Raw genomic sequence first — 12,569 nt, 5'->3', positions numbered from 1 at the left:
TACACTGCTGCAGAGTTAGAGCACCAGGTCGTCTGTGACATTGACCTTTGATCCTGTCACCTTGAAATCAACAGTGATCACCCTTGACCCATGAGGTGTCCAGCTGTGGAGTTTAACATTCCTCTTATCCAGCTGCAGAGTTGGAGTATGGGCTGATCTCTGATCCTGACCTTTGACCACCAACATTTAATCACTTGTTCCTTCTACCATGTTTGAAGTTTCCTGAGAATGTAATGAAAATCGTTCATAACTGTTTGATTAATCTTGTGCACAGATAGACAGACAGACAGATGCTACCAAAACCATAACCTCCTTAATTTATCAAACATGTTATGTTCTGTGTTTTGGCTCCTCTGTCAGACTTTTCCTGAACTCATATTGTTATCTAATGTTTACCTTTTTAATTTTTTTTCTTCCAGTGTAGTTAGCCTCTATTGTCTCTGCTTTTTCTGTATCTTTGGGTCATCTGTTCTCCTCAATGGATTTCATCTCCGTTCCATTCTTTTCTTGCAGACCGACCCTCCCTGACTGGCTCCTATCAGCTTTTTCCCCAGCTGTCAGTCCCAGTTCCAGCCCAGCCTTCGTCTCTTTCTGTGTCCTCACCTTACCTCACCTGTGTGTGAGAATTTAGCTCCATAAGGTTCAGTGTTGGAATTACCAGCAGTAGTTTTATTCTGGGATGACACTGTTGTAGAGTAAGGAGTGAATATTAGAGATAGTTTATTTTTACTTGGACTAGAAAACTAGAATCTTTATGGAAGTTCCTCCCTGTTCTTTTAAAGTCAAAGTAAGGTGAAATTCAAGGTGCTGACCTGCACGAGAAGGATTTAATGACCCAATCGAGACACAAAACATTTGAAGAACTGGAGCTGGGAGCAAAAAAAGCCCCTAAAACGTTGTCAATGGACTTTAATGACTTACTTAAAAAAATGAGACTACAGAGAAGGAAAACTAAAGACAACATGAAGACAAATACCCAACAAAAGGTTTAGCATTCCTTGAAGAAATGCTTATCGCCCACTCCCACTATACTCTCTCTCTGTCTTGCCAAACAAAAAAGGGACAAACCCCTATCTCTATATGTATGGCCACTGAGACAAAACCTTTTCCAAAATACTGAGAGCCCTTAAAGAAGCAGACCCCTCGCCACCTCCGCTCCTTTGACTTTCACTTTCTCAGATCTAATTAATAAAACAAACTAGATTGTCTTCTTTTACTAAGCATTGTGTGAGTGGTGGGGTCAATAAATAAAAGTCACTGTTCCTCAGAAAAATAAAATTAAACTTTAGTTGTTATTTTTTAAATGAAATATTTGTCACTCTAGTCTTTTTTTAGTTCACTTCCTAAACTCCAAAAATGGATAAGAAGTGTTCCTCTTTTTTTCCCCCTGATGCTTCTACAGCAAATCATTGCATCAAAAGGTTAAACATAGATCTTTTGTCCACACGCTAAGCTTGTTTCTGTAAAAGTTGCTTAAGTTTTCTTTTTAAAAAAAATCTAAATTCATCAGCACTTCTAAAGAAATAAAAGGGGAGTTTTTTTTCTGTCTAGCTGATGCGTAAATAAAGTACTTTTGTCACATAGTCCAAAAACTAGACACTTTACACCATTTAAACAGAAAAATATTTAAAAAAAACTAGTATAACCATTTGCATTAGAAGAAATGTCCTTAAACATATTTCAGACTGTATTTATGGACCACACTTCAAAATAAAAATGTAAAAAGAAAAAAGCCCTAAAAAATGTGTCAGATTTGTCTGTTAAATCACTCTTCTCTCGTTGATGGCATTAGTTTTGCTGAAATAAGAAACCCTTTCTCTAAAATGGCACCTGAACGGCACCATTTGTTGCTTTAAAACTCATGAGCCGAATGAGCGTGTTGCCCGTAAAGGTCACATGAACTTCTGTCCCAGTGTTATCATTCTGACTTTTGAACTGTGTCGATAGCAAGTGAGTCACAGAGAGTGGAAAACCTTTTGAGTTTTTGTAATATGTTTTGTTTTGTTTTCCTTTCTTGCATTAGTAGAAGCAAAAACATTGTTTTCACTGACAAAATGTATGTGCTGAGCCTGAATTCAGAATCACATCCACGCTAAATGAGATGCAGGATGAAAATGATTTCAGTTTAAGTCCACATTTATTGTCTCTTGTATACAAAGACTTAATTAGGTCTTTTGAATCTTTTGTTTATGTTTTATATAAAATAAATCTCCAAGTTCTTCGCATTTTAAAAGAAACTTGAATCTAATTTAAAACAGATCTTTCAGAATGATGAACTATGGTTTAGTGGACATGAACAGTTAATGTATGAACATGCATAAATGTTTTTTGGCACAAATGGAGCCCCATACAGGGCTACAGCGGTAAAGACTAAAGTTAAATAGTTAAATGTTTTGTCACGTTAACAATTTTGATATAATGCAGCTGTTGATTGCAGCTTTGTCACACCTGTTGCTATTACGTACGTTAATGTTAATATGTTCAGTAGACATAAACAGTGAATGCATGAACGTGTACAAATGATTTTGGCATAAATTGAGCTCCATACACCCACCTCTGACAGAGTTAAGCTCACATATTTGCTCCTATTATGCCCTGTCAAGCATTATAACATCAGTAGACTATTTTAGGAAAAAAGGTACACAATCAAAAAACAACACAATTGACTATTTCTCTGTCTTAACATTAGTAGATCTATTTACACTATTTTCTTACACAAATAATGAGTTCAGATGATCCAATAGCGTGTTTTCTTTTTTGCAAACTACTTTCACATACTTTTAACCATTCATGTATCAAATTGTTCAGTCTGGCTGGAAATAGTGGGACTTTTTTGTATGATTTTTATACTTTTTAAAACTATATATAGTTTTATTGAAAATAAAACTCCCCATAGTTCAGTGGTTCCCAAAAGTTTGTCACTTTTGACTTTTGCTCGGTTTGTGGGTGAAAACAAGCCTTCTTTGAACTGCGCATGCGCCCGACAAGGAGTCCTCTTTTTCACGCCCGGGGTGCCTTTTTCGCCACAACACCGGAGCTTAAAAACCGCTTCAGAGACAGACGCGGAAGAAAAAACAAAACACACACATACACAAAGAATCGCATCACCGGAGAAGCAGCGGATGAAAACAACTTGGGGCATCCTGCTCCGCCCCACAGTAAAATCGGATATCTCGAGAAAAACCGCGAAGGAGGAGGAGGAGGAGGGGGGTTGCACGGGACGGCACAGAAAGTTTGTCTCCCCCAGCTAAAACCAGCAGTTCGCGCTGACTTTGTAGGAGCGGAGGGGAGGATGTGAAGAGTTTCAGAGCCATGGCAGCTGGGGACAAGTCGACGACGTGACGCTGCAGCGGCGAGCCCCGTCCAAACTGACCGCCGGACCTCACGCCGAGCCTGAGCTCACTGCAGGCGGCCACACCTCAGCGCAACAGGCCGGGTAAGTTGGGCTCGGGATGGGGAGCTGCAGCTGGAGCCTTCTGGGCAACGAACACCTCCTCTGGGGGCTCAGCATGTAGGGCTAAAGAAAAGAAGAAGCTGTTTTTAGGCTTGCTTCGCTGCACTGTCAAATATATAGTTTCAGCTACACAAAAATAATTAAAAGTGGGAAAAAACATACTTGACTTGATTGAAGCTGCTTTGTGGAAACTTTGGCTGATTTGGGCTGGAGGTTTTCCTTCCCACTGTCGGCAAGTGCTCGCTCAGGATAAATCCTATTCAATCTGCTGGCTTACATAGATAGATAACTTTAACTAGTTGTCAGTTTATAATGTGCTGCATGTGTGGTTTTATGATAAGAATTGAACTGACTGTAATTTTAATCTGAACCTGAATTGGATGTAGGATTTGGACTTGTTTTTTTCCACTTGTTTCCTCCCATGAGATGATTTTGTTGTTGTTGTTGTGAATTGACTTGAATTTGATTCAATTGTTTTAGGTGGTTGTTTGAACTTGCAAACTCATTTTGGCTTAAATAAAATAAGGATTTTGTTTCTGTTGGTTTAGATAACGTAATTGGTTGAAAATGCAAATCGTTTAAAGTTGTTTTTAGCTCAACGGTGTGGGTTTTCAAAATAAATGTATTACTTATTTGGATGAAAGCAATGTATTTTTCAGTGTAACCAATGTGATTTGTTTAAATAACTTTCACTCGGTGCACTAGAACAGGAGATCGTTTGGATCGTCTGCAGCGAATTCATAAAAATAGTAATAATAACAAACATTTCTTTTAAAAAAACCCCTATATAAATATATACATTGCTCTGCAGGGTATTTTGTTTTTAGAAGTAACCACTTCTGTTTGCGTCTCTTTCCTCCTCTTGGTTCAGAATTTGTAATAAATGAGCAAAATCAGCAGAGTCATGGTTTTGTTGCCAACAATCAGAAGTCGTTTGTTTACATTCAAACGCTGACGAGTTCACTTCAGACAGTCTCAAAAATAATCCCCGGATGTAAACAGAGTCAGAGACTCCAGGTTGGAAACGAAAAGGTAAAGTTCTCCTTCTCTTACTCTGAAGAGAAACGGTGGCTTAAAGCTGCGAAGGCGAGAGGCGACAGGAGGGGAGTCGTCTTTGGGCAGAGGGAACGGAGCGGTGGAGAGCGTTAAATTAGAATTTCCATAACTGATCGCCAGATTTAGTCGTAAACGAAGTTGAGGAATATTTGCTGTCTTGTAAAGCAACTTTACATTAACATTACCCCCCACAAACAATCATTTATTGATGTAGAAATTGTGTTAGAAGCATAAAAATTCAAATTAATAAAAGAAAAATTGTGCATTTTCACAGCTACTGTTTTTAAGGTGTGCTGCAGTTCTCCTCCTAAACAGTAGGTGTTGCTACTGAGATAATAAGACAAACAGTGAGGAAATCTCACAGTCTTAATCCCGCACAGACAACCTTTACTGGGAAATGAAATAATTTTTGTTAACTGTTTAATGGACTCCTCTTTCTTGTCTCTGTGTGGCGTGTGTTCAGTGAGATCGTAAACAGTAACCATCTGTTTTTAAAATCTACAAATGTCAGCGACGCGTTCATTGACTTCCTCTGACAGGATGTTCGCCCGTATTTTGATCAGCTACGCTCCTGTCTTTTCTTCTTTTTTTTTGTAAACTAGACGACCTTGTGCTAAATGTTGTACTTTTTTTTTTTTTTTGCAGAAAGCCTCACTGTAATTAATGAACCATCACTCCGAAAAGCTAACCTTCTGCCCAAATAAGGTCGTTCAGAGTACAATCACGCAGTTGTTCATCAGTAAACACTAATATACCTCAGCTTGCTTTATTTTTGGTCCTTTTTTTATGTACAGAACAAACCGCATAATCGTGTCGCTTCATCTAAACGTGTCCCGTCACGTTTGTGATGTGCAGGCTTTGTTTACATCTGCAACATCAGGATTTCTGTTTAAAAAACAAAACAAAAAATAAAACGGCTGTAGGTCTAATCTGCGAAGCCATTTATTTATATAAATGATGGGAACTTTTCTAAATGGGGGAAAGTACCTGTCAAAGAAGTTATTGCTGTAGTTCTAAATGATGAAGTCTAAATGTTGTTTCCTCAGCAGGTGAAACTTAACATTTCTACCACTGATGCACAAATGAGTGTATTTATCTCTAATTATTTATCTCTAATCTCATATTTTAACGTGACACAGACTTTTACGTCTTTGTATTTTACTGGTATTGCTCTAATGTCATCTTGAGCAACATTTCTGGTATTTTTTCCTAACGGGTCTGTCAGTAATTTATTTTTATGGGCTGCTTTTCCGTCCGAATGACGTGCAGCCAAAGGTCTAAATGCCATTTATGTGATGTTCAAATTGTTGGATTTTTCTGGAAATGAATGATTTTGTTCAGCAGCGAGCTTATTTCTCTTCAGAGCAGAGAGTTTCCAGTTCACATGTCAAAATGGTATCTGCGTTTTTTCTGTTCTGGTTTTGAGTAATCCTTCTGAACAAGTTAGACTAATATGGATTCTTACTCTGACTGTATATCCTGTTAGAGAAACATCTGAGGGGATAAAGATAGTGCGCTTTCCTTTCTTGTTTCTTTTTTTTTTTGCATAATAATGTGTGTTTTTGGGTGAGATATGCTGCTTCAAATAAGCGAGTGTGTGTATATATATATATATATTTTTTTTTAAACCTGATGTTTCAGTTCTAACGTTGGGCTCATTTAGTCGAAACGTTTTCACCCAGATTTCACTTCAGGGATTTACTGGAACACAACAAATCAGCAGACGTGCTGCAGGGAAAGTACATTATTCTTGAATTGGGGCTGGCATGTAATGCTTTTATCCAGGTCAGAGTAGAATGTAAAAAAAATAAAATAAAGTTTTAAAAACTGGAAAAAATAGAAGAGTGTTTGTTTTTTGTTCACACTTCTGACAAAATGATGTCGGCCGCAGTCTATTCAGTAAGCCTGCGTATTTTGAAGTTCTAATTGATTTATTTTAAGCAGCTTAACCAGCACTATCACATCTAGTTCCCAGTGAGTAACTTCATTCTCACTATAGTTACAATCTGCATTACACTCATGTCACTTGTGGCTTTTAAAAGGTACAGAATAAAACAAAACAAAAAACAAAAAAAAAACCCTACCTCTACTCTGCAAAGCTTCTTTTTTTCTCAGTCACAGTATGTCTGTCACTTTTGAAAAAGGCAACCAGCAGCGCCATGTGAGCGCCCGTACACGTGCACGCATGTTTTTGCAGCAGGGAAAGGAAGTGACTGTACTTTCATGTCACTATTGTGCGGTCTGTTCTGTACATTTTGTCATGATGTCATGTGAAAAGGTGCTTTTCAAGCTGTAGTTTGGGGGGTTTGCTCATACACACAGTCAGTCCAACTCAAAATGGCTGCCCCAGCTAATCGACCTTAGCTGAGTGCAACAAAAACAGCTATAGCTCCGTCGGTTTTATAGATGCGGAGCTAAATGTTGATGTGGTGGTAGCTGAGAGTCATTAGCAGGACGTGCTCTGATGTCTGAGCTCTGAGCTCTGAGCTCTGAGCGGGACGTCTCCTGATGGTGCACCGATCCTAGTTTTTCCAGATTTGACCAAAAACGGGAGTGGGACTGGACGATATGACCAAAACTTGTATCATGATATATTTCTTAATTTCGGTCGATACGATATAATTCCGATATCAATATAAACAATAAAAAAGCCTCAGAAAAACTGCCAAGAATGCCCACAGCAGATGCTTGTAAAACTAAAAACTAAAACTCCTCCAGTATAACATTTCAGAAATACAAACTGTACAAATAAACAAATGTTCACCTTTTATTTGTATTTCGCCTTCAAAGAAATCACCGTCAAATCAACACAAAACTCTCAACTTTGTCAATATTAATAGCTTTAACTTTAAACTACAGCATTATGTTCTTATTGATTTAAACAAAGGTGCGTTTGGAGTTCTTGTCATACAGCATGAATCCAGTGATCTGCGTTTCCTGCATGGCCTTCTGTTTTGACCCAGCCGGGGCCGGGGCCGGGGCCAGGGCCGGGGCCGGGGCCGGGGCCGGGGCCGATGCTTCAGGGACAGGTCAGCTTCAACTTCTGTGCTTCTCCATCTTCTGACTCTCAGCGTATTCTACGGAGTGGAGATTCTTCAGATGGTGGAGGAGGATCGGTGTGTTCCCGCTGCTGGTTGGCACGACTCTCCGGCACGTTTTGCTGCACGCTGAAACCTGAAGTTTATCAGATCTTAGATAGCCGAACCACTTCCACACCACCGAATTAATCTTTCCTCTCTTATCAACGGTGTCGTCTGCTGTCTCTTCGCTTGTGAAAGCTTGTTCGTGTCGTGTTTGTGTTACGGTCGTGGGCACTCATTTTGTAGCTAAAACTTATCGTGTTGGAGCTCAGCCTAGCCTAGCCTACCACCGCTGAGCACAACCTCCTCCATTTTTTGCACGAGATATATTATGTTATCTTTTTGAGCTTTCTGGGCTTGGCGTATATGATGGGGATGACTCTCAGTTACTACCACACCAAACTTCAGTTCAGTGTCTGTGAAATTGGCTGAGGTGTGGCCCTTTTTGTGTTCGCAATGGTGGATCAGCTGTGGCGGCCACCTTAATTCAGGTTGAGTCCAAAAGTTAATCAGCCGTTGATGCACATCCACTGATTACCCTCTGAGAGTTTAGTTCAAATCCGTCCAGTGGTTCATAAGATATTTTGCTAACAGACATTGCAGACACATGCAATTACATTATTGCCCTCCTTTCATGTCAGGAGGTGATAAAACTCTTATACCAACTAAAAACCTTTGGTCATACCAATCTGTCTGTTTCAGGTCGTATTTTATCATCTTAAAGTGACTTTTGTTGTGAGCTGGTGCTGGAAATAGGTGTATAAATAAATAAATAAATAAATAAACTGAGTTAAAGGACATGTTTGTGCACAAATAAGCTTTAATATTGTTTTAATTTCTTCTAATCTCCACGGGGAGATAAAAACACCTTACAGGACTAAATTCTGGACTTCATTTTTTATTCACACTTTTGAATTAGAAGCTTTATGCAACAAAGGAAGTCACTTTTTTAGCCAATAATAAGTCAGTAATGTACAATAAGGCGAGTTTTAACAGCTCAAACAATGACGTTTTTAGTGTCCTAAAAAGAATTGCAGTTCTTCACAGAAAAAACAGATTTTTTTTTACGATGTTTTTCGGGTCTAAACAGAAAAGAAGCGTGACTTCTGATTTTGGCTGTGTAAACATGCCTAAATAAATACAGCGTTACATCGGGGTATGGGAACTGGGTGAGCAGGATTTCTAAGGACAGCATGAACTTTAGAAGCAGCGGTCCTGTTTGCTGTTTACTCTGTCAATAGAGATAAATCACATCGCTAAATCAGTCCTCTTGGGAAGCTAGAGTTTTGACAAACGTGGTCCTGATACAATGGAACCCCATTTTTGGGTTAGGGGTTGGGTTTAGGGCTAAGGTGTGGATTGAGTTAGGGTTTGCAATGTACTCGTAATGGTTAGGTTAAGGGTAAGGGTCAGGGTTAGGCTCCAGAAATGAATGGAAGTCAATGCAGTGTCCTAAAAGGATGTGTGTGTGTGGTTATTTACGATCCAAGACACAAGTCAGTCTGGACCCAGTCCACATTATGTTCAATTGCTGTGAAATGCATCAGCATGATGAAATAATGAGCAGTGTGGCTCCTATCAGATAGACTGAGTGAGGGTACTGGGGACATAGTGTCTCCCTGGGTTACAAGTCGGCAACTCAAAATTGCGAAGAAAGAAAAAAAAAAGGCCAATTTTCTGTTGCAGCCTGATTCAATTCTGAGCGTTTGTGACCAGCGAGCCGTGCCGCTGCGTTTAGCTCTGGCAGCCTTTAAACAAAACAAAACAAACAAAAAAATCACAGCTCGCGAACCTCGTATTCCCGGCCGTTGATTTGTCGCCCACATCAAACTGCTCATATCCAGCGTGGCGGCCGGAGCAGCTTTCAGCCTCAGCCTCCATCTGTAATCGTTATCAGAGGCTTGAGGCAGCAGAGAAGAAGGTGTTAATGCCACACTGCCGCGGCATTACCTAAATGTGCAAACAGACGAAAAACCGACGAAGAAAAGTGACTTTTCAAAGACGAGTGGGTGGAGAAACATGCATTTATTTTCTCCTCACAACATATCTGTGAACAGCTCATATCGCTGCTGCTCGACAAGTAAACCGTTAATCCATCTGACATCTTTTGTTCCGAGGTCTAGTCAGATCATTTAAGGCAGTTACTCTGGATTCTAGCTGTCTCACATTTAAGCTCCCAGGGTGTGGATGCCTTTAGGTTCCGTTTATTTAAACTGTTTATTCTTGTGTGGACACGAAGGCATTTTAGGTTCGTCACGTTCTTACAAATGACAGAGCACTTTGAGCTTTACTGTCAAAGGTTACAGCAGCTTAGGTTCCTAAGCAAACAACTGAAGGATGTTCAGTTCTGAAGGATTGTTTAAGGATGGAACAAACTTAATAAAAAGAATTTGGTTATTGCCAGTTCTTCCAGACCTTTGACCTTTATCTAACGTCAGCCTTGGACCTCTGAGTATAAAGTCTGAGAAGTCCTGACATGGACCGTAACAGCAAGGGAGACATTACAGGGACGTTTCTGTAATGGGTCTTCTTCTCCATAGCTGGTGTATTTTGTGTGACAGCGATACACATCTGTTTTGAGATGCAGTCCTGCTGACCACCGCACCCAAAAAGCTTCCCTTCCAGAGTTTCTCCTGCTGGTTCCCCCCTTTCGCTTCGTATCTTTAAGGGTTTTTCCATGTTTAACGAACACAGGCTGGGTTCAGAGGTGCTGTTGATGTGTTTGACTTGTATGAGACAAAATGTGGTGGGGTGGGAAAAAAGACAAGTTGGCTGATATTAAGTTATATTTGGACCTCTTTATCGTTGCTGTTTTGCATAGTTATAACATTTACTGCTGCTGGCAGCTTTGATAAAGCGAGCATTCACTTTTCCGTGTCAGTTAGCAAACCTTTGGCAGCACCAGAGGGGGTTGTTCGTGTCGGCCTTTCAAATCCTTTCAACCTTAGTTGGGCAAACCTCCAACATGCTGTTTTGCAGCACGCTTAAAAAAATGACAAATAATAATCCAAACCTTTACAATCTGCATCTCGTTCACAGCCTTCGTACATCGTTTTGTTTTGGGTTGTTTTAGTTGCCAGAGTGGCACCAAACTGTGATGATATAAATGTCTACTAAAACAAACAAAAAAACAGGTGAAGAATGAGCAAGTTGTGTTGAAAGCTGGAGCAGAGTCTTCATGTTTGTTTGTTCAGCTCTTATCTCTTGTGTAGACTCATCCTGAACCTCAGATTCAGAATCCTAGGTTCACACATTCAAATATTAGCCTTATTTTACTCTTTACTGATTTATCCACCGTGTTGGTTAGTTCAAGGCTTCGCATTCTTAAAGAAATGGTTATCGCTCGCCACCTTTTATTGCTTTAAACTAAGATCATCTTGTACTGAGACAGGATGGAGTTGTAGTTGTTTCAGTCAAACCTGGAAAATAATGTTTATGTGCAGACTCATCAATTACTGTTAGAGGTCATTCTCAGAGTATATGTTGAGAAAGACTTTCAGGTACTAACACCATCTAATTTGATCTCAATATCTGTAAAATTGTTATTTTTATGTTGGTTAAGGTCGATTAGTTCTGGTGGCCCTTTTGAATTGGATCGGCTCCAAAAGTGAATTTGTTCTAGATGCACATCCAATGGTTATTTCCTGAAAATCTCATTAAAAAATGTCCAGTGGTTCATGAGATATTTTGCTAACAGACAGATGGCATTGACTCCAAATCGCTAATGGCAACATCTTTATTCCAGATCTCGCACAATCCGTTAGCGCTCAGAATGTGTGTTGGAGGATCAGTCTCAGCTACTACCACACCAAATTGTAGGTCAATATCTGTAAAACTGAGTGAATTAGAGACATTTTTTAAAGGTTAGAGGGCTGTGGCAGCCATCTTGAATCATGTTGACACCAACAAACACACAGACTACGGCAAAAACATCATCTACCACCTTCACCTCTTGGCAGCGGGTGATAACGGCTAAAAAACCCTAAACCCTACCTGCTTGTTCATGAAACTTCAAAATTTGCAGCAGTGGATAGAAATGTGCAATATGATGTATTTATTCGAAAGCTGTAGTAAGAATGAAACGACTGTCAGCCGTCAGTCGGTTCATTATTTCCATCTGAACTGATCTGGGAGGCGAAAGGATCTATAAGCTCTCTTGGCCTTGACCATCAGTTAGGCGTTGAGTCTGCTCGCCTCGTGGTCTGCAGATTCAGGCGTCAGATTTATTGTAACTGTCTGAGCAGGAATGCGGTGGTTAATTCAAAGAAGGCTCGACAGTTGGACGGGGTGAAATATTTCGGTCCGTTGAAGAGGACGCCGGAGCAACGCGTGGAGGAGCCGAGCTGTGATAAGAAGTCAAATGTGGCTGAGCCGATAGCCCGTGTCCTCAGAAAGCACAGTGGGCCTGATAACACACATTTCTGCCTCTCTGGCTGTTGGCTTTGTGATAAATGGGCTTTGGGTGTGTAAACAGCAGCTAAATGTTTAGAGAACTGAAGTCTCCTGACATTAAGTCCTCCAACCATGTGACATCAGCAGTGTCAACAAAAAGCTTGTGGAAGGTAATGGAAAAGTATTGTATTTGCTGCGTTAAAAGCTGTGCTCTTGCTGAAACTTTAACTCATCTTCCTCAAGGCAAAAGTGGATGATCAGGGTTTTTTTTTGCCTGTGTGTGATGTTTTGAAATATCTCACAAACAAATGTAAGACCCTTAATGAAACTTGCAGAAAGTAAGCATTGGGTGGACATCTACAGCATGATTGGAAGTCGGTCCAATTCAAGATGGCCTCCACAGCCAACAGACACAAACAGATATTACAGATACTGAGCTAAGATTTGATGTGGTAGTAGCCGAGAGTCATTCACAACTTCTGGCAATAATGCATGAAATCACGCATCACGTTATTTTCGAGGTTTAACCAAAACTGCTACGACTCCATTTCCCAACATAAGATGATCTAAATGTAAAGCTTTAGATC

General features: G+C 40.0%; 1 protein-coding gene across 2 annotated transcripts in view; it reads left to right on the top strand.

The window, feature by feature from the left end:
- The first annotated feature begins 3,008 nt into the window (after positions 1 to 3,008).
- Positions 3,009 to 12,569, top strand: part of jak2a (Janus kinase 2a) — a 28,405-nt gene continuing 18,844 nt past the window's right edge. For both annotated transcript variants that reach the window (XM_017410763.3, XM_017410765.3), the window contains exon 1: positions 3,009 to 3,436. The gene's annotated coding sequence lies outside the window, so the exon portion shown is untranslated. The remainder of the gene's footprint in view (positions 3,437 to 12,569) is intronic.

Source organism: Kryptolebias marmoratus, linkage group LG14 (assembly GCF_001649575.2).
Source record: "Kryptolebias marmoratus isolate JLee-2015 linkage group LG14, ASM164957v2, whole genome shotgun sequence".
In the NCBI taxonomy this organism is placed as follows: Eukaryota; Metazoa; Chordata; class Actinopteri; order Cyprinodontiformes; family Rivulidae; genus Kryptolebias; species Kryptolebias marmoratus.
The sequence above is the reverse complement of the archived record's forward strand: the minus strand, read 5'-3'. Positions and strand labels throughout refer to the sequence as shown.